At 43.5% G+C, this 25,855-nt stretch overlaps 1 protein-coding gene across 9 annotated transcripts in view; it reads right to left on the bottom strand.

Moving 5' to 3' along the window:
• BRD4 (bromodomain containing 4) overlaps positions 1 to 25,855 on the bottom strand; it is a 225,180-nt gene that overhangs the window by 180,000 nt on the left and 19,325 nt on the right. Inside the window, exon 2 of one of the 9 annotated variants that reach the window (XM_077838392.1) lies at positions 16,668 to 16,916. The exons of 7 other annotated variants lie outside the window; for them this stretch is intronic. The gene's annotated coding sequence lies outside the window, so the exon portion shown is untranslated. Of the gene's footprint in view, positions 1 to 14,979; positions 15,105 to 16,667; positions 16,917 to 25,855 lie in introns of those variants that run through there. One more of the 9 variants, XM_077838393.1, reaches the window with a different exon arrangement.

The following is a 25,855-nucleotide window of genomic DNA, read 5'->3' as shown; positions in this document are numbered from 1 at the left end:
GTCTTTTGCCTGGCGAAAAAAATTTCCCTGGAATCTAGTCACCCCCCCGTTTACAGTAATTTTTACGGGGAAACTGGATTCACTTAACATCGTTTCGCTTAAAGTAGCATTTTTCAGGAACATAACTACAACATTAAGTGAGGAGTTACTGTACTCCAGATGTGGCCTCACCAGTGTCAAATAGAGGGTAATAATCACTTCCCATGATCCACTGGCAATGCTTCTACTAATGCAGCCCAATATACCTTTAGCCTTCTTGGCAACGAAGACACACTGTTGGCTCATTTTCTGCAGAACTGGCGGATAGCCAGTCGGTCCCCAGCCTGTAGCAGTGCATGGGATTCTTCCCGTCCCGTCCCTCTGTCCTTGTTGAACCTTATTTATCACTCCTCCAATTTTTGTCTTATCTGCAAACTTTATCCATAATGTTTTTGCTTTCTTCCAGGTCAAAGATAAAAACGTTAAATTGCGTTGGATGAAGAGCCGTACCCTGCACACACACATACACACTTGATGAGTCCGTTTAATATTACCAGTTTGTAAACCATTTAATGTGTGCCATGTTAATTTTATATCATTCTAGTTTTTTAATCAAAATGTGGACTAGACAGGGATCAATAGCAAAACAAGTTGCAGTTTGCCACAGACGGGGTAGGATGAGAGTTGGGTCACCAAGAAACCCCAGCACTGACTCTGAGGTCCATTTTGGTATAGACACATTGGTGAGCAACTCCTTGCACTCTATGGCACTGGAACCTCAGCACCAGATTGGTTCCAGATCTGGGGACTTCAGTGTAACTTATGCAAGACCAAATCCTCAGAACTGAACTTCAACCTGGATGGATGTAGGGACACTGGCCACTCTGTCAACTGACTTTTGAGAATCAACAATGTTTGATCCTCGGACTCAGATTCTGGACAGCACTGTTCATACCTGGCATGCTGTCACTTTGGCAAGTGGATTTCTAAAATCAATACTGGATTTCCACAGTACCTGACTTGGTCAACTAGGTTTGAAGAGCCTCGTCACCTGCAACATGAGTAAGTCCTAAACAATATCTTTGACCTATGGGCACCCTTCCTCTTAAAAAATATATATATATATCTAACTGACAAACTACAAATGATAGCTCCCAAAGGGGCAGAACAAGGAAAAAAAATGACAAGATAAGCATTAAGGATATCAAGTGATATTCCATCTCACTGCACCTTCTAAGAATACATAGGGAATCATGCCCAGAAGGATAAACAAGAATCCTGCCCAAGAGGAGAGGGAAGAAGGGGTAAGTGACCCAGACACTGCTGTCTAGAAGATTTTTAAAAATTGCCATGAATGTTCCTTGATCGTACAAGTGGAACTTTAAAGAACCTGTTCTATTTCAAGTCCTAGGTAGAATTTGCTGCTCCAGCAATTATAAAGAATCCTGGTTTTGAAATAGATACGTCTGATCTGGAATCGCTGAAGGAACAGGACATGGAACACCAATACATTATTTCAAAAAGAAAAGGAGTACTTGTGGCACCTTAGAGACTAACCAATTTATCTGAGCATAAGCTATAGCTCACGAAAGCTTATGCTCAAATAAATTGGTTAATCTCTAAGATGCCACAAGTACTCCTTTTCTTTTTGCAAATACAGACTAACACGGCTGCTACTCTGAAACAATACATTATTTCAGTAGTTTGTCATTTGTCTGACCACCGCCACAATCTACGCTAACAGAAAGACAAGAAAAATTCAGTTACAACTAGCACTGACCCTCTCACCCAGGAATTCCATTAGTAGAATGAATCACCACTCATTATGAGATACATGTAATTGTTACAATAGTGCATAATCAGTGTAATTAAAGACTTTCTGCCCTTCTAAAAAAACTGGAACAGTTATCCAGGATGTTGAGAAAGCTACTTCTTGCAGCAAGAGGCCCAGTGCAAGTAATACAACTCATACCTAGGCAACAGTGATGCAGGATGGAGAACCTGATTCCACAACACCTGTTGTAAATTAGGTTGTGTCTTTTCACTGCAGAATTAACTTGGAAACTGGCACCCATGTTAACCTGCCTTGGGTGTGAGCAGCCACACTGCAAAGCTGCACTCAAGTTACAGGGCCCTCACTGATGCTGCACTCGCCAGTGTGAGCAACTAGGACTTCTGGGAGATCATACCATGGTTCTTTGTGCTGAGGTAAACTAAGCCAATCTGATTCTACACCAGTAAATTATGGGAGAACTTGTCTGTCCTTCTGGGCATACTGAGGACTATCAGCACTCAAGCGGTTCAGCCTGTGTCCACACTGCAAAGTGGGTGAGTCATCAACTTTAGTGAAAGCCTTGTTCAGGCTTTAGCCTCCAGCCCCAGGTCGACCAGTTACCTTGGGATGAAAGCACAACTAAACTTGGGTCAGAGGTGTATATGTGGAGGAGTTAACTTTGCAGTGAAGACATTCCTTGAGAGGAAAATCAGTCCCAAAGCTTCAGCATGAATTCTGAATATGAACTAACAAGATTTTGGAGGGGAGGGTTCACTTCCTCATAACCCAAACAAAGCAATGTTAAGTCTGATGATAATACCTGAATGGGAATTTTCCAAAGAATAGGAAAGACTTTTGAGGATGGGAGGAGGATGGCATGTTGAGAATTCATGTACAGATGTCAGTAAATTCAGAGCAGGCACTCCCACAACAATTTTGATGGTCCATCTTGAATGTATGCATAACAGGGATATTATTTACATTCCAGTGACATATTAATTGGAAAAAATACATTATAGGAGAAAAGAGAGAAGCTAACAGGCGTTCAAAAATCATAACTCAGACCATGAACTCATACAACTGCTTAAAACTCAGATTTTAAAATAAGTTTTGGGCTCTCTTATTTGCCTTCTAGTTTTTTAGCCTCTTGAGGGTTTATGTTTTCAAGCTTTTCTCCACAATAAACTTACTTTGAAAAAAAAAAAATGAAAACTGGGGATCTCGTAGTCACATGACTTCAGGAGCTGGGGCTTTAAGAAAAACACCAACTACCATGAGAGTCAGCAACAGTGCAATTTTCTAGAATTTTAGGCCCCATCTGCATTACAGTTACCACCATATCAGGACACCCAAATACAACATGGTACAGAGTCCCGTTGCATAGGTGGGACCTTTCCCCCAAATCTTACTAAAGAGATGTACATGCCCAAGACTTAAGGAGACAGTTCCATTTTGTAACGCAGATGGAACCTTGTGTTATACCAGTATTGCAGGACAAATGTTTCAGCCAATCATGCAGCACAGAAGGAACCTTAAGTGCACATATACTGTAAGGTCATAATGCATATGGCCTTTTGTAATACAAATTCACAAGTGGGCATAGTTATAGAAGTTGTGGGAAACTTAACGCTTAACTACAAAGGAACAAATACATTTTCTCCTGAATGCATAAAAGTTGCATAAATACATGGTGTTCCCCCACCTCGCACTTTTCATATCAGGCCTTGATTTCCCTGATTTTGCTAATGAATCATGACTGCAAAACTAATGACCAACAACTCAAGTGAGATATTTGTGCAAGTAAGGGAACAGCAGTTAGTAAGACTGCCTCAAAACAAAAGGAAGGAGGGGGCACTGGGGTTTTTAACTTAAACTCCTGACAAGTACTTGGGAGAAGAGCTCTGAGGGAAAGGCAACATTTCAATCCTTCCCAGGTAAAAGCTCAGTTTCCACTCTAGTTCTGAGGTCCTCCAAAAGCTCTCTGATGAAAATATGGAAGACAAGACTTGGGCAGTAAAGGAAAATTTTGAGGAGAAAACTCAGTCTTTGTAAGTAATAAAGCAGTAAAAGCAACAAGCAAGCAAATTTTTTTGCAGTTGATATTTAGCTGTGAATTTTCTGTGGTTTTTTGCAGTTAATTTCAAATTGAATGATGTGTTAATGTAGTATTTACATAGCCTATGAATAGTGCAAGCACAAAGTGAACTACTAAACTCAGAAAAGAGCTTCTAAACCAGACCTAATTTTAAGATGAACTCTATAATCATCTATTTTATACTTAGTCTTTTTCTACTAGCTTTATCTCATTATATTCTCCCTCAACCCAAATGTATTCTTGTGCTCTTCCCCTTCCGTTTCTTTTCTTGTGAACAAGGACTAACACTGTGGAGTGTGGTGTACTTACACCATATTGATTATCTATAAAAGAACACCAACTCCCAAATGGTTAGGTTTCTTGAAGAACTGACTGACCCCTGGGAACAAAGGGCAACTCAAGATCAGGTCAAAGGAAACATCTGAAAAACAGATATGAATCAGAGATGAGGGCAAAAAGATGGTGTGTTAAACATGCAGCATACTTAAATGAGCTGTACTTTCAGACAAAAATAAAGAAAAGAATAATCCCAGGAGGGGAAAAATAAGAAGCAAAGCAGCTGACCAAAGAGTAGAGCAAGAAGCTGCCTTACCAAAGGCAAATCATATTTGGGGATGCAGATATAAGGATAAAGTCCTAGAGTTAGAAACAGCTCTGCTTATAACTTCTGGCATAAATACTCTCTCATATCTCTTGACATATGAGAGAGTATTTATGCCAGAAGTTATAAGCAGAGCTGTTTCTAACTCTAGGACTTTATCCTTATTGGTGAAGAGTTACATATTTAAGATGTGTGTGGTTGGGCAGCACTATCAGCCAGGACGGTGGAACAAGCCAGAACATCCGGAACAAACTCAAAGCCAAGAACACCTTCAGGAGCTTAAATACACTCTGGAAATCAAAATACAACACCAAAACCAAACTCAAGATTTATTAGAGCTGTGTACTTTCAACACTACTTTATAGTGCAGAATGCTGGGGAATGAGTAAGTATGACATTTCCAAACTCTCTTCATTCCATACAACCCGCCTCAGAAAAATCCTCCATATCTTTTGGCCCAGAACAATCTCCAACCAAGATCTACTGATACAGTGCAGCCAAGAGGATCTGAGCTCCATCATTACCAGGAGGCATTGGAGATGGATCGATCATGTGCTTCAGATGGAAACTTATTCCATCACCAGAGTAGCAATAATATGGACACCTGAAGGCAAGCGAAAACAAAGCTGCCTGAAAACAACATGGCGAAGAGCTGTGGAAGCAGAGCTGAAAAATCTGGGGCACAGCTGGGAAACTATTGAAAGACTTGCCAGAAACAGACAGGAGTGGAGGAGCTTTGTCACTGCCCTAAATGCCAGAGGCGTAATAGGAACATGACGACGACGGTTAAGAAAAGCGATCAAGTTACATGGTTTATTCTTCCCCTTATTTGCACAGTCACAAGGGAGGCACAACACAGCTCCATCACCCAAGAAACCACCATTTTTATACAAAAAGAAAAGGAGTACTTGTGGCACCTTAGAGACGAACGAATTTATTTGAGCATAAGCTTTCATGAGCTACAGCTCACTTCATCGGATGCATACTGTGGAAAGTGTAGAAGATATTATATACACACAAAGCATGAAAAAATACCTCCTCCCACCCCACTCTCCTGCTGGTAATAGCTTATCTAAAGTGATCACTCTCCTTACAATGTGTATGATAATCAAGGTGCGCCATTTCCAGCACAAATCCAGGTTCTCACTCCCCCCTCCCCTCCCCCCACACAAACTCACTCTCCTGTTGGTAATAGCTATCCAAAGTGACCACTCTCCTCACATTGTGTATGATAATCAAGGTGGGCCATTTCCAGCACAAATCCAGGGTTTAACAAGAACGTCGGGGGGGGGGGGGGAGGGGGGGGGGAGAAGACAAGGGGAAATAGGCTACCTTGCATAATGACTAAGCCACTCCCAGTCTCTATTCAAGCCTAAGTCAATTGTATCCAATTTGCAAATGAATTCCAATTCAGCAGTTTCTCGCTGGAGTCTGGATTTGAAGTTTTTTTGTTGTAATATCGCAACTTTCATGTCTGTAATCACGTGACCAGAGAGACTGAAGTGTTCTCCGACTGGTTTATGAATGTTCTAATTCTTGACATCTGATTTGTGTCCATTTACTCTTTTACGTAGAAACTGTCCAGTTTGATCAACGTACATGGCAGAGGGGCATTGCCGGCACATGATGGCATATATCACATTGGTGGATGTGCAGGTGAACGAGCCTCTGATAGTGTGGCTGATGTTATTAGGCCTTGTGATGGTGTCCCCTGAATAGATATGTGGGCACAGTTGGCAACGGGCTTTGTTGCAAGGATAGGTTCCTGGGTTAGTGATGAAGTGAGCTGTAGCTCACGAAAGCTTATGCTCAAATAAACTGGTTAGTCTCTAAGGTGCCACAAGTACTCCTTTTCTGTTTGTGAATACAGACTAACACGGCTGTTACTCTGAAACCTGTCATTTTTATACAGAATATTAAACTAGCAGAGTTCTAACATTTTAATCGAATACTTACTCAGCCAAATGACTAAGCCAAAGCAGATACCAAGGATGGAGCTTCCAACAAAGTCTAGTGACAGTGTTCTCTTGTGGCTTGCCTACAAACAAAAGTTGTACCAATTTAACTGTGCAGTATAGTTAATATGATACAACCTTTAGTGTGAATGCAGTTATACTGTTAAAGAAGAGCTTGTAGCTTATTCCCAAACAGAGGAGAATCTCAAAGCACTGGGAATGTGGTTCAGGAAGTTGGGAGGCCAGATCAAACTACTCCTGCACATAGCATGGTGAGAGCAGCAGAACAAGTCTGACTCTTTTAGAGGCAATCTGAGTTACAAGAAAAGTTATTGGTTGAGGGATTGGTTTATATTTAAAAATATATATTTTCCATTTAACTTTCCAGTCCACCTTTAAATGCCAGAACCTATACAAATGCCTGGATTTTTTCCCTCAGTCTTAACAGCATTCTTTTGGAATTCTACAAATAAGCATCTGACAACATGCACAAGGTTAGAACATTTGTAAACATATGCCTTCAAACTAAAGGCTACGCAATGTTCCTTTCTTGTAATAGGATACTGTTTACAGAGAATGCTTCTTGTCAGGGTACTTTGTTTAGTATTAGATGCCCACAAATAGAAGCAATTAAAAGCTTTTACCTGTCCCAGAAACCACTGCCCTCTCAAGTTGTGCCTAGTGGAGGTGGCTCACCAATATGTAACTTTGTGCCATGTGAATTAAAGTGTCTTTTAGCTACCAATTCAACTAACAGTAATACTCTCACGCCTGCCCTTTTCAAGTTATGCAATCCACTTTTCCAATGCCTCTCCCCCACACCCCTTTTTTCCTGGCGGTCTCCTTCACCCCTTAAGCCTCCCATCTATGACAGAAAAGAGGGAGAGTTTGAGAAAGATAAAAACCCAGTATTGAGCTTTTTTTCTTGACTCTCTACTTTTTCTGGAACAGGACTGATTGAATCATGACCTGCCCTTTCCTCTCTGATTACCAAAGCCCTAATGTCTCTAAGGCCTTGTCCACACGATACAGTTTCGTCAACAACGGAGATGGACCGCCAGATGGACTGGCTAGACCAGTGGTTCTAACTTTTGTACTGGTGACCCTTTTCACATAGCAAGCCTCTGAGTGCAACCCCCCTTATAAATTAAAAGCACTTTTTAATATATTTAACACCATTATATATGCTGGATGCAAAGCGGGGTTTGAGGTGGAGGCCGACAGCTCACGAGGGATCCCAACCCCCAGTTTGAGAATCCCTGGGCTAGACACCTCCAGAGTGTAAGAGAGGTCCTCACTCACCATGCCACTAGATGACCCTGTCGTGTGCGCCACATAGTCCTCCCAGCTCGACCTCCTCATGCACAACTTCGTCCTTTGGGTTGAGTCCACTGTCTGCAGCCTCCAGCCCCACCAAAGTGTCCAAGGGGCTCTTGGCAGGGGAGGTGGGGCTGCCGCCAAGGATGGCATCCAGCTCCTTTTAGAAGCAGCAGGTCTTCGGCGCAGCACCAGAGCGATGGTTTGCCTCCCTTGCCATCTGGTATGCTTGCCTCAGCTCTTATCTTCACACAGCACTGATGCATATCCCATTCGTAGCTCTTACCCAACAAGCCACGAGAAATCTGACTGTAGGTATCAACAGTCCTGGAGTGGAGCTGGGACTGCACAGTCTTCTGTCCCCACAGCACCAGCAGATCCAACAACTCATATGCTCCAAGTGCGAGTGTTGATGCGTGGAGCTGCCATGGTCAGCTGGGAAAAGACAATGTGAGCTCTCCACACCAAGGAAACAGGAAGTGGAATTTCAAAAATTCCCAGGTCTTTAAAGGGGGAAGGGCAGAAGCCTGTGCACCTGGGTGCTGGGCAGAGGAGTTTGAACTGCTGACCAGAGCAATCAGGACGGGCATTGTGAGACACCTCCTGGAGGCCATTTACAGCAACATAAAAAAACGCAGTGTCTACACTAACACTTTGTCAATATAACTTTGCAGCAAATAGCTCAATGCCTCTCATCAAGGTGGTTTTATTTTGCTGGCAAAGCAGGACACCTTTGTCAGCAGAAGGAGCACTGCAGTGTGTATACCTCCACTGGTGGACAAAACTGTGTAGTGTAGACAAGACCTTAGAGGTCACTTCTCTTGTTGAGGACTGATCTTTAGTCAACCATTAGAAAAACTGACTACAAGACACCACAGAAAGTGCTACCACTGTCTTCATCCACTCTGCTAGTTTAGGGATCAAGAGATCAAACTTTACTTAAGTTCATGTGTAATGCCAGTGTGTCTTTACCCTTCTGGCTTTGCAAGTTCTCTTCTCTGCATCCTCAGACTGCAGTGGAGGGGCAGTCAAATCAATGTTTTATCAGCTGTGAGAAATTAATAGCCTCAGACTCACTACATAGGAAGACTGTGTGATTTTGAATCCTGTTATAAGGTTTTTTGAGTATAGGCTGTAGGACATTATAAATTACAGTTTGGTTGTTTTTATTTAAAAGGAAGTAACATGGCTTCTGCAGCTAACAAACTGCCAGCGACACATATTTAGTCTTGAATTATGAATATAAATCAAAACTTTTAAAAGTCAGTTCCTTTTTTTCCCCCTAAGGAACTTTTTTGTTTCCACAGCAACAGGTGACATTCACACCTAATGCAAACCAGGCAGCTGCACTTTACTGGTTTAGTTTCAGCAATATATAGGCTTGGAAAGATTAGGTTTTACAGACAGGGAGAATTATTTTGTGATTAATGCACTGAACTAGGATTCAGGAAATCTGGGTTCAAATTCCAAAACAAACCACAAACTTCCCATGTAACCTCAGGAAAAATCATTTAATCTCTTGACCCCTTCTCCCCCCCGAATCCATTTTGATCTGTACTGTATCAACCAGGACCATGAACTCAGGACCCCAAACATTCACAGAATCATAGTCTATCAGGGTTGGAAGGGACCTCAGGAGGTCATCTAGTCCAACCCCCTGCTCAAAGCAGGACCAATCCCCAACTAAATCATCCCAGCCAGGGCTTTGTCAAGCCTGACCTTAAAAACTTCAAAGGAAGGAGATTCCACCACCTCCCTAGGTAATGCATTCCAGTGCTTCACCACCCTCCTAGTGAAAAAGCTTTTCCTAATATTCAACCTAAACCTCCCCCACTGCAATTTGAGACCATTACTCCTCGTTCGGTCATCTGCTACCACTGAAAACAGTCTAGATCCATCCTCTTTCGAACCCCCTTTCAGGTAGTTGAAAGCAGCTAGCAAATCCCCCCACATTCTTCTCTTCCGCAGACTAAACAATCCCAGTTCCCTCAGCCTCTCCTCATAAGTCATGTGTTCCACTCCCCTAATTGTTTTTGTGGCCCTCCGCTGGACGTTTTCCAATTTTTCCACATCCTTCTTGTAGTGTGGGGCCCAAAACTGGACACAATACTCCAGATGAGGGCTCACCTATGTCGAATAAAAGGGAACAATCACGTCCCTCGATCTGCTGGCAATGCCCCTACATATACATCCCAAAATGCCATTGGCCTTCTTGGCAACAAGGGCACACTGTTGACTCATATCCAGCTTCTCGTCCACTGTATCCCCAGGTCCTCTTCTGCAGATTAGCCATTCGGTCCCTAGTCTGTAGCGGTGCATGGGATTCTTCCGTCCTAAGTGCCGAACTCTGCACTTGTCCTTGTTGAACCTCATCAGATTTCTTTTGGCCCAAACCTCTAATCTGTCTACGGCCTTCTGTATCCTATCCCTACCCTCCAGCGTATCTACCTTTCCTCCCAGTATAGTGTCATCTGCAAACTTGCTGAGGGTTCAATACACACACCTCCTCCAGATCGTTACGGAAGATATTGAACAAAATCGGCCCGAGAACCGACCCTTGGGGCACTCCGTTTGATACTGGCTGCCAACTAGACATGGAGCCATTGATCACTACCCATTGAGCCTGACAATCTAGCCAGCTTTCTATCCACCTTATAGTCCATTCATCCAGCCCATACTTCTTTAACTTGCTGGCAAGAATACTGTGGGAGACCATGTCAAAAGCTTTGCTAAAGTCAAGGAATAACACGTTCACTGCTTTCCCCTCATCCACAGAGCCAGTTATCTCGTCATAGAAGGCAATTAGATTAGTCAGGCATGACTTGCCCTTGGTGAATCCATGCTGACTGGTCCTGATCACTTTCCTCTCCTCTAAGTGCTTCAGAATTGATTCCTTGAGGACCTGCTTCATGATTTTTCCAGGGACTGAGGTGAGGCTGACTGGTTGTAGATCCCCGGATCCTCCTCCTTCCCTTTTTAAAAGATGGGCACTACATTAGCCTTTTTCCAGTCATCTGGGACCTCCCCCGATCGCCATGAGTTTTCAAAGATAATGGCCAATGGCTCTGCAATCACAGCCGCCAAATCCTTTAGCACTCTCGGATGCAGCGCATCCGGCCCCATGGACTTGTGCTCGTCCAGCTTTTCTAAATAGTCCCAAACCACTTCTTTCTCCACAGGGGGCTGGTCACCTCCTCCCCACGCTGTGTTGCCTAGTGCAGTAGTCTGGGAGCTCACCTTGTTCATGAAGACAGAGGCAAAAAAAAGCATTGAGTACATCCTCTGTCACTAGGTTGCCTCCCTCATTCAGTAAGGGGCCCACACTTTCCTTGACTTTCTTCTTGTTGCTAACATACCTGAAGAAACCCTTCTTGTTACTCTTAACATCTCTTGCTAGCTGCAACTCCAGGTGTGATTTGGCCTTCCCGATTTCACTCCTGCATGCCTGAGCAATATTTTTATACTCCTCCCTGGTCATTTGTCCAATCTTCCACTTCTTATACGCTTTTTTGTGTTTAAGATCAGCAAGGATTTCAGTGTTAAGCCAAGCTGGTCGCCTGCCATATTTACTATTCTTTCTACACATCGGGATGGTTTGTCCCTGTAACCTCAATAAGGATTCTTTATAATACAGACAGCTCTCTTGGACTCCTTTCCCCCTCATATTATTCTCCCAGGGGATCCTGCCCATCAGTTCCCTGAGGGCGTCAAAGTCTGCTTTTCTGAAGTACAGGGTCCATATTCTGCTGCTCTCCTTTCTTCCTTGTGTCAGGATCCTGAACTTGACCATCTCATGGTCACTGCCTCCCAGGTTCCCATACACCTTTTGCTTCCCCTACTAATTCTTCCCGGTTTGTGAGCAGCAGGTCAAGAAGAGCTCTGCCTCTAGTTGGTTCCTCCAGGAAATTCGTTCCTAGTTGCACCAGGAAATTGTCCCCTACACTTTCCAAAAACTTCCTGGATTGTCTGTGCACCGCTGTATTGCTCTCCCAGCAGATATCCGGGAGACCGAAGTCTCCCATGAGAACCAGGGCCTGTGATCTCGTAACTTCCATTAGTTGTCGGAAGAAAGCCTCATCCACCTCATCCCCCTGGTCCGGTGGTCGAGAGCAGACTCCCACCTCAACGTCACCCTTGTTGCTCACACTTCTAAACTTAATCCAGAGAATCAGGTTTTTCTGCAGTTTCATACCAGAGCTCTGAGCAGTCATACTGCTCTCTTACATACAATGCAACTCCCCCACCTTTTCTGCCCTACCTGTCCTTCCTGAACAGTTTATATCCATCCATGACAGTACTCCAGTCATGTGAGTTATCCCACCAAGTCTCTGTTATTCCAATCACATCATAATTCCATTCTGCTGTGCTGAGGAGCAACTATGTTAGAGGCACAGTTCACATTCCATCATCCTCCCAGAGTACCAAAATGAAGTAGGGAGATTTTGATTACCTGAAAATAAGGTTTGTGCCAACTACCTTTTCAATAAAACAGACTGTTCTCCAATCCCATCATTTCAGTAGGCAGATGGACAAATAGCCAGATTTAGTTTTTCTGCCTGTCAGCGCTATTCTACTGGCTGGATTACGCAGGAACCAATCAAGTTCTTTTCATAGCATCATAGTTAAACTTCCATAACAGGTAACATTTTAACAATATAACCAGAAATAGGATACCAAGCACTAAGAAGCAAGGGCAGGCTCCATGACATTAAATAGTTTATAAGTAGGGAAAAATCCTCCTAGCTGTACCTGATCCACTCATGAAGCAATGGACTCTTAAGTTGCAGGGATCACTAGCCCATAGTACTTAGGGAAGAAAGAGACTTTGACAGTAACTCATCTAACTGTAGGTTGAATTAGCTACCTTTCTACACAGATCTTCTGCAAATCCCCTCCCAATTTAGCTGACAGAGGGAACATGAACTTGCTGAGAGCTCTGATGGGAAGATGTGTTGGAATACTAGGCACCTTTAGGACAGTTTAATAGGAAAGCCTTCAACCAGGATCTGGAGCTCGCTAGGCCACAAGAAGTTCATTCTGCATTAGTAGAATATACAGAATCCAGATCAGGTTGAGGATCTGCCAGAATCATTCCTTTTTAGATTGGTGGTTAAAGATCTTCTGAAATATAAGGAATGGATAATTCCCAAGTCTAGCTTTTCAGATACAATACTAAGACCGGCCTTGTCTTTGTACCTGAAGGAAGTCTAAACTATAGGAAATGAAGGCTCTCTTCAGGATTACATGGGCCCTACATAAAAGCCAGACAAAGTGAATCTGTCAAAGTGCAATGCTCTTTGCTCTTCAAGAGGACGACAATAACTTGGACATAAAATCTCAAATCTAAAAGGAACTGGCCACTAACAAAGTTTATTAGGTGTTTATAACTGACTGGACTTCGGGTAGGGCAGCAAATGAACTCTTGACATGATAAATTAAAGTAGCAGGTCTATATAGCACAGCACAAAAGCAATGAGAATAATTTAAATCCTACCACCTTGGATTTTCTTTAGCACACACGAGATCAGAGAGAACAGGCAGACTTGAATACTAGCTCCCAAATCACCTAAATGAATCTGTATTCTAGTCAGCCAATCAACAGGAATATTGAAAATCCTTGCCAAGTAATCAAGCTACATAAAATCAATCAAGTTGCATGAGATCAACCAAGGCCAAAGACCTGATTCCAGGCTTAGACTGACTTTTTGTACTTCCTTGTTTATCTAAATGCCATGACTAGAACATTGTGAACTGACCACAAAGAAAAATCTACAACCACAGTTCAAAAGCTAAACTGTGTGGGCCACACCTTCTCTCCCTCCTTTGACCACGTTCAGGACTTGAGACAACTAATTCCCTAGTACCCCCAACCTTAAAGTACAAGCATTAAAGGTGATCACAATCCATTGAGGATAACATCACTACATTTAAAATTATCAGGTTTTCCTGCATATTGGGAAGAGGATGTTGGGGGAGATTCACTTATCCTAGTGGGTGTAAGTCTACACTTAGAGAGATCTGGAGCGATAAGGAAGCCAGTTTGAACACAAACTTCATCAGGCCCAGCATGTAGAAAGCTTCCAGATTTAAATGCCACTGACTTTAAATTTATCTAGTGTGGAGTGAAGGCAGCTTCCATCAGTTGGTCTATGTAGGAATCATGATTAAGGCTCCATGACCTCCATGGTTCTGCAACAGCCGGTACACCTGGCCCGGGGGCTGTCTGAGCTGCTCAGGCTGTCCCCGGGCCAGGCACACCAGCCACTGCCGGGGCAGTCTCGTGCCCCCCCCCCCACACACACCCCAGCAGCAGGAGTTTGGGTGTGGGGGGGCTCTGGGCGGGGGTGCGGGACTGTGCTTACCTGGGGGGGCTCAGGTCTAGCTCCATGTGCTGCCTCTGCCTGCAGGCACCACCTCTGCAGCTCCCATCGGCCGCAGTTCCCAGCCATTGGGAGCTGCAGAACTGGGGCTTGGGGCAGAGCAGAGGCAGCATGTGGAGCTAGCAGTTGGAGGTCGCCTATTCCCAGGAACTGAGTAGGGAACCTGCCCCAGCCCGCCAACCCACCCACCCACCTGCCCCAGAACCCCTCCCCCAGAAGTTTTAGTCAAGGGTATATAGTAAAAGTCATGGACAGGTCACAGGCCGTGAATTTCTGTTTACTGCCCGTGACCTGTCCATGCCTTTTATTAAAAATACCTGTGACTAAAACATAGCCTTAACCGTGATCTATGGTTGGCAAAAAGCTCCTGAAACAAAAGGCATTGGATAGCACCAGAGGGTGTTTTCTGCCTCATATCATCCAAAATGTCTGTACACAGCACTGGGAAAAAGAATATTGATGATTCCTGCCTAACACAGCCACTAACGAGCTCAAAGCCTTGTGCCCACTGGAGTGATGTCAGAAAGAGTTTGCTGATCCATATTGCCAAATAGATAAGTAAATGCTGATCGAACATATCATGGGCATTTTAGTACTACCAAGCATGAAAGTGCAGTTTTAGCAGGATTTGGCTAGCAAATGCAACCTAAGGAAAATGGCAAGAGGACCAGTAGCCAAGGCGCAGCCCTATGTGGCCAACAGTCACGCACACCATGGAAGCAGAGTTTGTGGAGATTACTGTTTCTGTGTCATGCTCTACTTCAGAGTCTCTGCTAGTGTATTTCAAACAGCTGTCTCTAATGTTCTGGAGTTCACAAGTCAATATACATGAAGATGGAACTTTAATATCAAACAACCTACTGCAGTTCTGTAATTACCTATTTCACCATTCTCTTTGGTTTCTGGAAAGAAGCAACTTGATGACTCTTTTTCAGGTAACCTGTTGTTCTACTGTACTGTGTAGTAAAATTCCAAAACTGGTTAGCAGTGTTCCCTCTAATTTTTCCCACCTATGTGCAGAATAAATTTTGTTATGACACACATCACCTTCATATCAGTGCACATAAAATCCAGTGGGGGGTGGGGCCAAGGGGTTCAGAGTGTGGGAGGGGGCTCAGGGCTGGGACAGAGCATTGCGGAGCAGGGGGTAAGGGCTCTGGCTGGAGGTGCAGGCTCTGGGGTGGGGCTGGGGGATGAGGGGTTTGGGGTGCAGGAGGGTGCTCCAGGGCTACGGAGAGGAGAGAAGACTCCTCCCAGCTCTCTCCCCACAGCAGCACCTGGGCTGGGGCCACAGGATAGGCGCCACTCCCCTGGCCCACGCAGGCCCAGCCAGGATTGGGTTCAGGGAGGGGCATCCTGGCTGCAACAGCCATGCCGGGGCTGGGTTCAGGAAGTCCAGGCTGGGCCAGGTCCTGGTGGGGGGGAGGGGGGTGTCTAGTCCAGGCCCCTTTCAGGGGCAAAGGGGGGAGTGCCGCCCAGGTCCACTGTGCCTGCAACCCAACTCCAGTCCCAGCTGCAGCCCCGATCTGCCTTCATTCCCCCTCCGCCATCAAGCCAGCTCTGCCCCTAGCCCCAGCTCCCTTCTCTATTCTTAGTTCTGCCCCCAGCTCTGCCTTCATCCCAAGCTCCTCAGCTGAGCCAACTCTACAGTAATGGGGCGGGGGGGGTACAGACAGATTCCATTACTGGTCAGGGGTGGGGGTGGGGCTGCAACAGGAAAAATTAGGGCACCACTGGGTTATATCCACAACTAAAATGGAATTTGGGGGTGTTGGGGGGGTAAGGTCTTATTAGGAGGACAGCCTGGAATCTAGGATCCATCTTCTTTTGAAAAAAGCTAAAGGAAAGCCCAAAAAATGTAAACATGCTCATATTCCTTTCCTTGAACCATAACACAACATTTCTAAGTTTGAAGGACTCATCGTAAAAAGACTGAGTGGCACATTCTCTTTCTATTTTACATGGAGCTGGGGTTTCAGAGCATCTTTGTCATCTATCACACAGCACCAGCAGGGAGGGAATGGAGGCTCATCTTCTATGCAGCTATCAGCAATTGTTCATTTCATGACTAGGGGAGCAGCAAGATTTTGGTATTGCCACCTCCAACCACTCAAAAATCACAAGTCAGCACCCAAAAAATGAGACAAGATTTTAAAAAGTATTTGTTTCTTTTTATTTACTCTCTGAATTTTTTTTGGTCATAGACTACACTCTGGTTACTTTTCAAGATTTTCTCTGCAACCATGAAGGGCAGACACTTTCATTAAAAAAAAAAAAAAGCGTGGCGATTCTCACCTGATCTCATGCTTCGAAGAGCTGGGATTTAAGGGAAAAAAGCCAACTATCACAAGACTCACAATAAAATAGCACTGACAACATTGACTTGCAGGCAGAAAAATTAAATAGGGGAAATTTATTTTTATATTAACAGGGTTTTGGTTTTTTGCCTTTTGATTTAATATTAATATTGAAATGTGATCTTTTACAACACTTAAAATGACCTAGCAGCAAGCTTGTTAGAGGGACCAAGTGATTTACCTCAGCTGTTTTCAATGCTAGCACTTACTATTGCTGTGTATTTCATCATCTACTCCAGTGGTCTCCAAACTGGGGTGCGCGCACCCCAGAGGGTGCGCGAGATGATCCCAGGAGGTGCGCGGCAGCAGGAGTGCTGCCAGACAGCACTCCGCCGTTCTTTTTTTTCCTTCGGCAGCAGCTCTGCACATCCACAGCCGGTGTTCCCCTCCGGCAGCCCGCCTGCGGCTGGTCTTCCGGTCTTCTTCCTTCGGCAGTGCGCCTGTGGCAGGTCTTCACCCTGGGAATGCGCGAGCCAAAAAGTTTGGAGACCACTGATATACTCAGTGCCAAACCTGTTGCACAAACACCTACTCAAACATTAAGATGAATATGGAGAATCCCAAATTGCTCTGGCTTTGCAAAAACAGAGATGTGAACTTTTAAGTCTACGCCAATTGCATCTATTAAGCACCAGCCTAGTGAAATAGGACTCTGTGTACATAGTCTTCCAAGCAGTGATACTGAACAATTAAGTTTTCTATCTCAGTGGAGCTGGTCTATTAAACCACTTCTTTACAAACAAGCTCACTGACTGAACTACAGCCACTTTTTACAAACTAGCATATTTAAAAGGAAGAATGACTGGTTCACAAATGTTTTCTATTAGCGTATATGTATTTGCTGCAGCTACCTATTAGCAAATTTGCACTCCTGAAAATTACACCTCCCCCAGGGAACATTTCATCTCTTACATTTTGTCAGTAAGTGAATGTTTGCAGATGGTTTTGAAAACAGGGCTCTTTTAGCGTTCAAGAAGCCCATAGCTGAAAGTACATAGAAGAAAAGGATATCCACTGTTTGCCAATGACTCTGACACAAGGAAAGTCAGAGCTGAAAAAATAAGGCAAAGATAAGACTCAAACATTAAGAAGTTTCACCTTATGTTTAACAATCCACTGTCACTTATACAATCTGAATTAAAATGGATTTCAAAAAAGACAAGGAAAAAATCTGAATGGCCTTGATTCACTTACTCCATTCCTGCACTTGAGACAAGGACAGAAGTGGGGGCAGGCACAAAGGTGGCTTTAAACCTGTTTTGTGCTCCCTGCATTCTGAAATGAAGGCCAGCCATCAATATAGATTAGGGCAGCCTCATGGTTGCCCCAACTTTACACACTGCTTCCCAGGGCCCTAGGAAACAGAGAATAATAATAGTACAATGCTCTTCTGATACCTACAACACGTCCCCTCCCTAAGCTGGGGGACTGGAAAGCACACATGGTATTGTAGAGCTCCCATGCCAGGTCTACGTAAGGTGGAACATTCTCTGAGGCTATTTCCACGCCTCTTAACACCGCCGGAACAGTATAAAGGGCTTTTGTATAATTTGAGAACAATTCCCCCAAGACTTTCCAAAATTTTAAGGATTTTGGGAGTATAATTTTGTTTACACATGTTCAAAATGTCAACTTGATTACCATCTCACGTATTCTGAGAAAGTGTCAGGAAAGAACTAGAATCACTTATACCTAGAAGCAAATTTAACTGGAACTAGTGCACTTGAGCAAACTGTATGGCTATGAATTATTTTAAAGCAATATTACTACCTGTAAATGATAAATGCTGGTAATTCTTTTAAACAGTGTGTCGGGGGGGGGGGGGGTCTTAAGTTCAGCAAAGAAATATGAAGTTCCTGCAATCATTGCCTTGTTTCAAAATTCCCGCGCAGAACAATTCCACAGACTAGACCACCATTGCATATCATGGGAAGTATGCCTCCAACAAGAGGAGCATCAGCAATGTTAGAGTCAAAGTAATTTGAGCCTAATCAGTTTCAGTCTGCTCTTCTTTGAGCCAAACTAGTGTGTGCATAGAGAGCCCTTAAAAGGTGAAATTGCACAAAGAATGAAGCCCCCTTCAGATTACCAGAGTGACCCAGGAGAGGCAGAAATCAGTTCCACATTGCTCTGGAAAAACTTTTCTGAAACAGCAGTAGCAACATGATTCAGCATGCTGAGGGAAGTAAATGGACTAGAGACAAAAAGAGAGGTGAATATCCCCAGAGACAGAGGAAAAATAGAAAGACAAAGAGGACAAGGAGAGAACAGGAGCATATAAACGCTTAATTTTAGGAAAGATTTTAGTAGGAAAAAATTAATCAATTTGTAAGCACCTAGAAGATAACTGAGTAATAGTAACAGCTAATATGCATTTGTCAAGAACAAGTCATGCCAAACCAACCTAATTTCCATCTTTGATAAGGTTCCTAGACTAGTGGATGAGGGGAAGGAGCAAACACGATACGTCTTGATTTTATTAAGGCTTTTGATAGTCCCTAGTTTGCTTATGAGAATGTCATGTGAGAAATGTGTTCTAGATTAAATTACTATAAATATAAACTGGTTGAAAGACTGTACTTCAAGAGTAGTTATCAATGGTTCACTGTCAAACTGGGGGGACATATCAGGTGGGGGTCCCGAAGGGGTCAATCCTAAATCCAGTACGATTCAACAGTTTCATTGATGACTTGATCAGGCTAGTCCAACTCGTGGCCTGCAAGACAATTTTGTCCAGCCCCCGAACGTGTCCTCCACGCAGCAGATCTGCTCTATAATATGACACCCTCACACACACCAGATGTGCACGGTAATGCCAAATGGAGGACACCATTTTGCAGAGCAGGTCTGCTGCGGGACAAAATGGTGTCCTCCACACAGCGTGCATGCGAGGTCACACTGCCTGGAGGATACCATTTTGTTTTTATATGTGGCCCACAGAGGTGCTGCACAACTACACAACTCACATCACTGAAAAGGTTGGACCACTCTGGCTTTGATAATAGAGTGGAGAATATGCTTATAAAATGTGCAGATGAAACCAAGCTCGGAGGGGTTGCAAGCACTTTGGAGGACAGGATTAGAATTCAAAATTACCTTGACATATTGGAGAACTGGTGTGAAATCAACAAGGTGAAATTCAATAAAGACAAGAACAAAATATTATGCATCTGAAGGAAAAAATGAAATGCACAATTACAAAATAGGGAAAAACTGGCTAGGTTGTAGTACTGCTGAAAAGGATCCAGGGATTATAGTGGAATACAAATTGAATATAACTTAACTATGTGATGCAGTTGCAAAAAAGGTTAATTCCATTGTAGGGTGTTGTATGTAAGACACACAAGAGGTAACTGCCCTGCTCTACTCTGCAATGGTGAAGCCTCAACTGTGTCGTCCACACTTCACAAGATATATGAAGGAATTGGAGAAAGTCCAGAGGAGAGCAACAAAAGTGATCAAAAGTTTAGAGAACTTGACCTACAAGGAAAAGTTAAAAAACTGGGCATGTTTAGTCTTGAAAAGAGACAAATGAGGGGAGACCTGATAACAGCCTTCAACTCTGTTAAGGGCAGTTATAAAGAGGACAACAATCAATTGTTCTCCATGACCTCTGAAGACAGGAAAAGAAATAATTAGTTTAATCTACAGCAAGGGATGTTAGGAAAAACCTAACAAGGATAGTTAAACACTGGAACAGGCTTCCAAGGGAGGTTGTGGAATTCCCATCATTGGAGGTTTTTAAGAACAGGTTAGACAAATATCTGTCAGGAATGGTCAAGGTATACTTGCTCCTGCCCCAGAGTGGGGTGGGGTGTTGGACTAGATGACCTCGAGGTTCCTTCCAGCCTTATATTTCTCTGACTCTATGACTAAAGCACAAGTATCTGTAAAATGACAAAGGAGCACCCTAAAAGGCTCAGATGCAATTGATATCAGACGTGTCATTTTAAAAGAGTCTCAATGGGCTGCAGGCAAGTTCCACCACAATCACTTTTCAGTACTGGCATTAATAATACACACAATGGCTGCCTCTTTTCCTAATAAAGCTCTCGAGCAATTTGAGAAAGCCCAAAAGGAATATGAGGTGAAAGTGAACTGTTCTCAGCTTGCCCAAACTAAGCATGAGCAACATGGTACATTATGCACCATCCCCTCAACATTTTTAATTCTTTCCCATTTTTAGCATTAGAATTAACCTATTATAAAAGCCAATCTTTCTCATAAAAATACAGAAATATTCAGCCTAATGCAGTAATCTGATGAACAGAACATTCTTTGAATGGTCTAAATATTCAACTAAAAATTACTTTTATTTTTGACCTAATGATATGAATGGCATACTTGTACCTATCATTCTAGAGCAGGGCACTTAGCTATAGCTCTCATTTGGAAAACTACATATAAAATGCATAAATATTGCTGCTCTTACCTGAGACCAGGGGTCCCAACGTGCAATTCATCCAGGCTACCTTGATCACTGCATCTTGGGACCTGTAGCCTCTTGACTATAATTTCCACATTGATTAGGATGATTGATCCAGGCCACATTACAGACCTCCATGGGCTGCTTTTGGTGCATACTTTTACCACCACTACTTAAGTTTCAGCTGAACACGTGTACGTTTAAGATTCCATTCAAATCCACTCACTCAACTTGAATTTAAGTGTTTCTACAAATATAGGTTAAAATTGCTCATTCATAAGCCAACTGGTACAAATTCCTATTCATATATATCATGAAAAACTACAATACTTTAGCCAAACTAAGATATCCATATGGAGTTCTTCATTAAAAACCCACATAATGCTAATGCTATTTTTACATATCTTTTTCATGAGTTCATTCTCATTTCATGAAAAAAGAGTTAGCAATACTACTGCTTGCGGAACATATGAATGAATGAGACCAGAGACGGATATGTTACTCTCCTCTCTCCATCCCATTAGATTAGTAAACAATAAATACTATTAGTTCCTACATTCACAGATCTCACAGTCCTTTACAAAAAAGGTAAGTATCCTTATCCTCATTTTACAGATGAGGAAATGAAGGCACAGGGAAACAGACACAAGGAAGGAAGTGATTTGTCCCAGATCTTCCAGCTGAAGGGGCGGGGGGGGGGTGGAGGGGGCACCAAGCCTCTTGAGTCCCAGTCCAGTACTCTGTCCACTAGTCCCTACATTACAGTGTATTCTGCCAGAGTTTCTCAAAATACTATAGGAGCCAGGTGACCAGTGAAAGTTCCCCACCTTCCTGGGGGCAGTGGGGCATGGGGCTTCAGCCTGGGGGTGGTGGGTGGGCAGCAGGCTCTGTCCCACGGCCGCATGGCTTCAGGCTCTGGCCCCAGGCTCACCCCCACCATGTCGCCCCTGGCTCCCGCTGCCTCTTCCTGCCTGCACTCATGCAGCAGGACCCCAGGCCAGGACTCACCCCCACCCTCCCATCGCCCTGACCCCCACTGCCTCCTCCACCCCCCATCCAGTCCCCCACCGCCCCTGGCCCTCCTGCCTCCTTACCCACCTCCCCATCCAGGATTTAATATGTCCTCCAGGTTGCTGGGGATAAGAAAGTCTGCTGTGAAAAGTGACACGAACAAATATACAAACAGCACTTTTTACTACAGCAGACTTGCTAGCTAGCAAGTCTTTAAAAAAAATAAAATAATCAACCAAAAAAGGCAAAACAGGCAAAGAGCCTTATTTGTATTTCTATTCTGTTTAGGTCCAGTAAAGAATAGGGACAACTGTACATTATTTTTATTATTGAGTCTATAAAAAAATCCTACATAAATAAATTATAATGATTTGGACATATATATGTGCATATGTGTTTTTCCTAAAGTTAATTACATATTTTAGGGAAAACTGTCAGAGCAGCCACTGGTAAGAGTTGGTGGCTGCACTCTGAGGCCACCAAAAATTTTGTTGAGAGAACCCCTGCATTAGGCTATGTCTGCACTACAGACCTTATAGCAGCACAGCTGTGCTGCTGCGCCGCTTTACCGTCTCCCATGTAGCCACACTACTCCCATGTAGCCACACTATGCTGATGGGGCATAATTAAACCACCCCCAATGAGCAGCAGCAGCTATGTTAGCCGCTGTCCAAACCAGCACTTGGCAGTGAAACTTATGTTGGTCCAGCGGGGGCGGGGGTGTTGGTTTCCACACACCTGACTGACAAAAGTTTTATTGACAAAAGCCTCAAAAAATAAATAAATACAGGGTTAAAAAAAACACACCTTAAGAACATTTGTTTCTACAAATACATGTTCCACAAGCCCTTGCTCTTGTCCAGTAATTAATCCAATTTTACATTTTAACTTAACCAGATCAATAGCTGTCTATAGGACAGCCAGAAATCAGCATCTGTATAGGAAGAATTCACAGCACTCCAGTGAAACTAATTTTGTCAAAGTAATCTTAGTCACTTTCACTCAACAGCAAGGATGGCAGAGAAAAAAATACTTCTGTACTCAAGTGCAATACCCACTGTTTGCAGCTGCAAGGGGGTGGGGAGGGAGAGAGAGAGAGAAACAGACAATAGAACAGGGGGTTCTCAAACAGGGGGTCACGAGGTTATTATATGGGGGGTCGCGAGCTGTCAACCTCCACCCCAACCCTGCTTTGCCTCCTGCATTTATAATGGTGTTAAATATATAAAAAAGTGCTTTTAATTTATAAGGGGGGAGTCACACTCAGAAGCTTGCTATGTGAAAGGGGTCACCAGTACAAAAGTTTGAGAACCACCGCAATAGGGTGATGCAAAGAATTCTAATGCTGGTATCTCACATTAAGTTTTAATGCCAAACAGCTAACAGTTACACTCCACAGCAACTACCACACATGTACCTTTTGGTAGCCTGACAGACTACAATGCTATACACAAACTTGTTCACTACTGTTAAGCATTTATGTAGATTCATTTTTTGTTATGCCTCTATTCAATTTTCTTAAGAAATAATCTGAAAAAGGTGTACTAATGGAGACAAATATTAGTTATAACACTAAACTGTAATACTGCCACTTGGCTATTGTTCAAACTCAAAACCAAGTCCCTGAACTCAAAATCTAAAGACTATTATTTAAGATGAGTCATCTTTGGCATATTTCCAGTTCTGCTAAAAATCATTAACCAAATTGATCTAGCCTATACCCACCAACCAATTCATGGCATTTTACTTTAGTTGCTATTTCTCTTTGATGGATGGGAGCCATACCGGTGGTTCATTGAGGGACTTTTAAAAGCCCCTACAATGCAGCTGCATCTACTCTACTAAGTTAACTAATACAACTAACTAGACTGTTATGAATCACTACATCTGCACACAGTATTCACATATGGTAAGCAGGACTGCAGTTATGCAATATGTCCAATGCTAGTGCCGCACCCAATGATTTTAGCAGCAATACCTTCTAAGCACATAACCCAGAGGTCTCCTCACTGCTTCAAACTAAAAGCACTGTGAATGACTGCTTATGGCTAGAGCCATACCAAATTCATGGCCGTAAAAACGTGTCATGGACCATGAAATCTAATCTCCCATGTGAAATCTGGTGCCCAGACAGAGGCTCCTACCCTGTGCATGGTTCCAGCTACTACTCCTGGCTGGGGATGGGAAGGAACCAGACTTCCTCTTCCGCTGCAAGGGCTGCTCCTGGGGTGAGTCAGACCCACCTCCAAGTTCTCCCACAGCTGCAGGAAGCTCCAAGGCTCCAGCTGTCACCACCCCACGCGGGGACACTGCAGCTCCATCACCTCCGTAAACTGGACATATGGTAACCCACAACCCATACACTTACCATGCCTGGCCAAGAGACTTCCTCTCTGCTCCCCAGCCCTGAAGACAGTGCCTCTGCCAGCAGCAGGGCACAAGTAAGGGTGGCAATCCCATGACCCCTCTACAATAATCTTGAGACCCTCCCACCCTGGCCCCCTTTTGGTCGGGACCCCCAGAGTTACAACACCATGAAATTTCTCATGTAAAGATCTGAAAAACATGAAAGTGACTGATTTAAAAAACCCCTGGCCATCAAATTCACCAAAATGGACCGTGAATTTGGTAGGGCCCTACTTATGGCCCACCAGGACCCCGCATTTTTGGACAGAGGTATAACTCTCATATCTACCAACACCACCATCCCTCATATTTCTGAATAAGTCCAGAAGTCAATGAAGACCCCAGCTGACAGTTGGTAGCTGTGGAAACAGCTTTATGTGGCATACAGCTTCCTCACAAAGCAAAAGCACTGTCACTTGAAGAAAGTTTTCCTAGATGTAAAGATATAGTTGGCATCAGAAGCAGCTGCAAATAGGCAGTGGGAAGTGTTCTATCATTGCCAGGGGAGAGCTCAGCAGTTGTGCAATCAACAGGAAAAGGACTTGAATGCACCAGTTCATGAGTAGCTGCATGGTATCTTAGTGAGCACTTCATCACTGTTAAGCAACAGTTTTGAACTAGACCCAGAAGCACAGACTGGTAGGACGATGTGGTTCTCTGGGTCTCAGATGATCAGCAGTGGCTGCAGAACTTATGGATGAAGAAAGCCACTTTCCTAGAATTCTGAAGCACTCAGGCAGGTCCAGACACGTGAGACCACCAGGATGAGAGCCCTAATACAAGTACAGAGGTATGCAATAGTTACCCTGTAGAAGCTAGTGTTACAGGTTTCTTGGGGGCCAGTTTGGGGTCAACAAGTCCGATTGTGGTGGTGGTTTGTGCAACCAAAAGTGCTGTACTTCATATATCAAAGGCAACTAATTCTCAAAATCGATATGTTTCAGTAGCTGGGCCAAACTGTGTTGGTATTCATATACCCATTATCTGCTGACACTACTGACTCTGCAGGTGCTCACAAGCACATCAATAAGAAGGATTATTTCCTGAAAAGGCAAGATTTGGCGGATCATTAAATGTGGCTCATGAACCCCCCTGCACTGGTCAAGTACACGAGAGGATATTCACGAATGCTATTGGGTCCAGGCATGAGCAAGCCATGCTCCCACACAGTAACGTGATCAATGGAGTTTGTTCATATTGTCATTCTGAAAGTATGGCATGGAGCCCTCAGCCAATATTTTTAAGTGTGAATGCATTTAGGAATATGTCCCCATGTTTCATTATTTACAAAACTGTAGACAGATAAAGCAACCCTTATTTATGTGAACATTTCCAGTCACACACATTTTGTTTGTAAAAACAATTTAAAACTAGTAGGTCTAAAATGCATGCGCCAGCTATGTAAGAACAAATATTCTATTCCCAGCACATTCCTTTTGTGAAGGCAAGATAATGAAAATGAAAAAATCCTACTCTGATAACATGTGAATGCCAAGTTTTCTATGTCACATTTTCAGTGTAGCTATATTTGAGGGTTTGTCTTCCTCTACAATG

Source organism: Eretmochelys imbricata, chromosome 20, assembly GCF_965152235.1.
Source record: "Eretmochelys imbricata isolate rEreImb1 chromosome 20, rEreImb1.hap1, whole genome shotgun sequence".
Lineage (NCBI taxonomy): Eukaryota > Metazoa > Chordata > Testudines > Cheloniidae > Eretmochelys > Eretmochelys imbricata.
The sequence above is the reverse complement of the archived record's forward strand: the minus strand, read 5'-3'. Positions and strand labels throughout refer to the sequence as shown.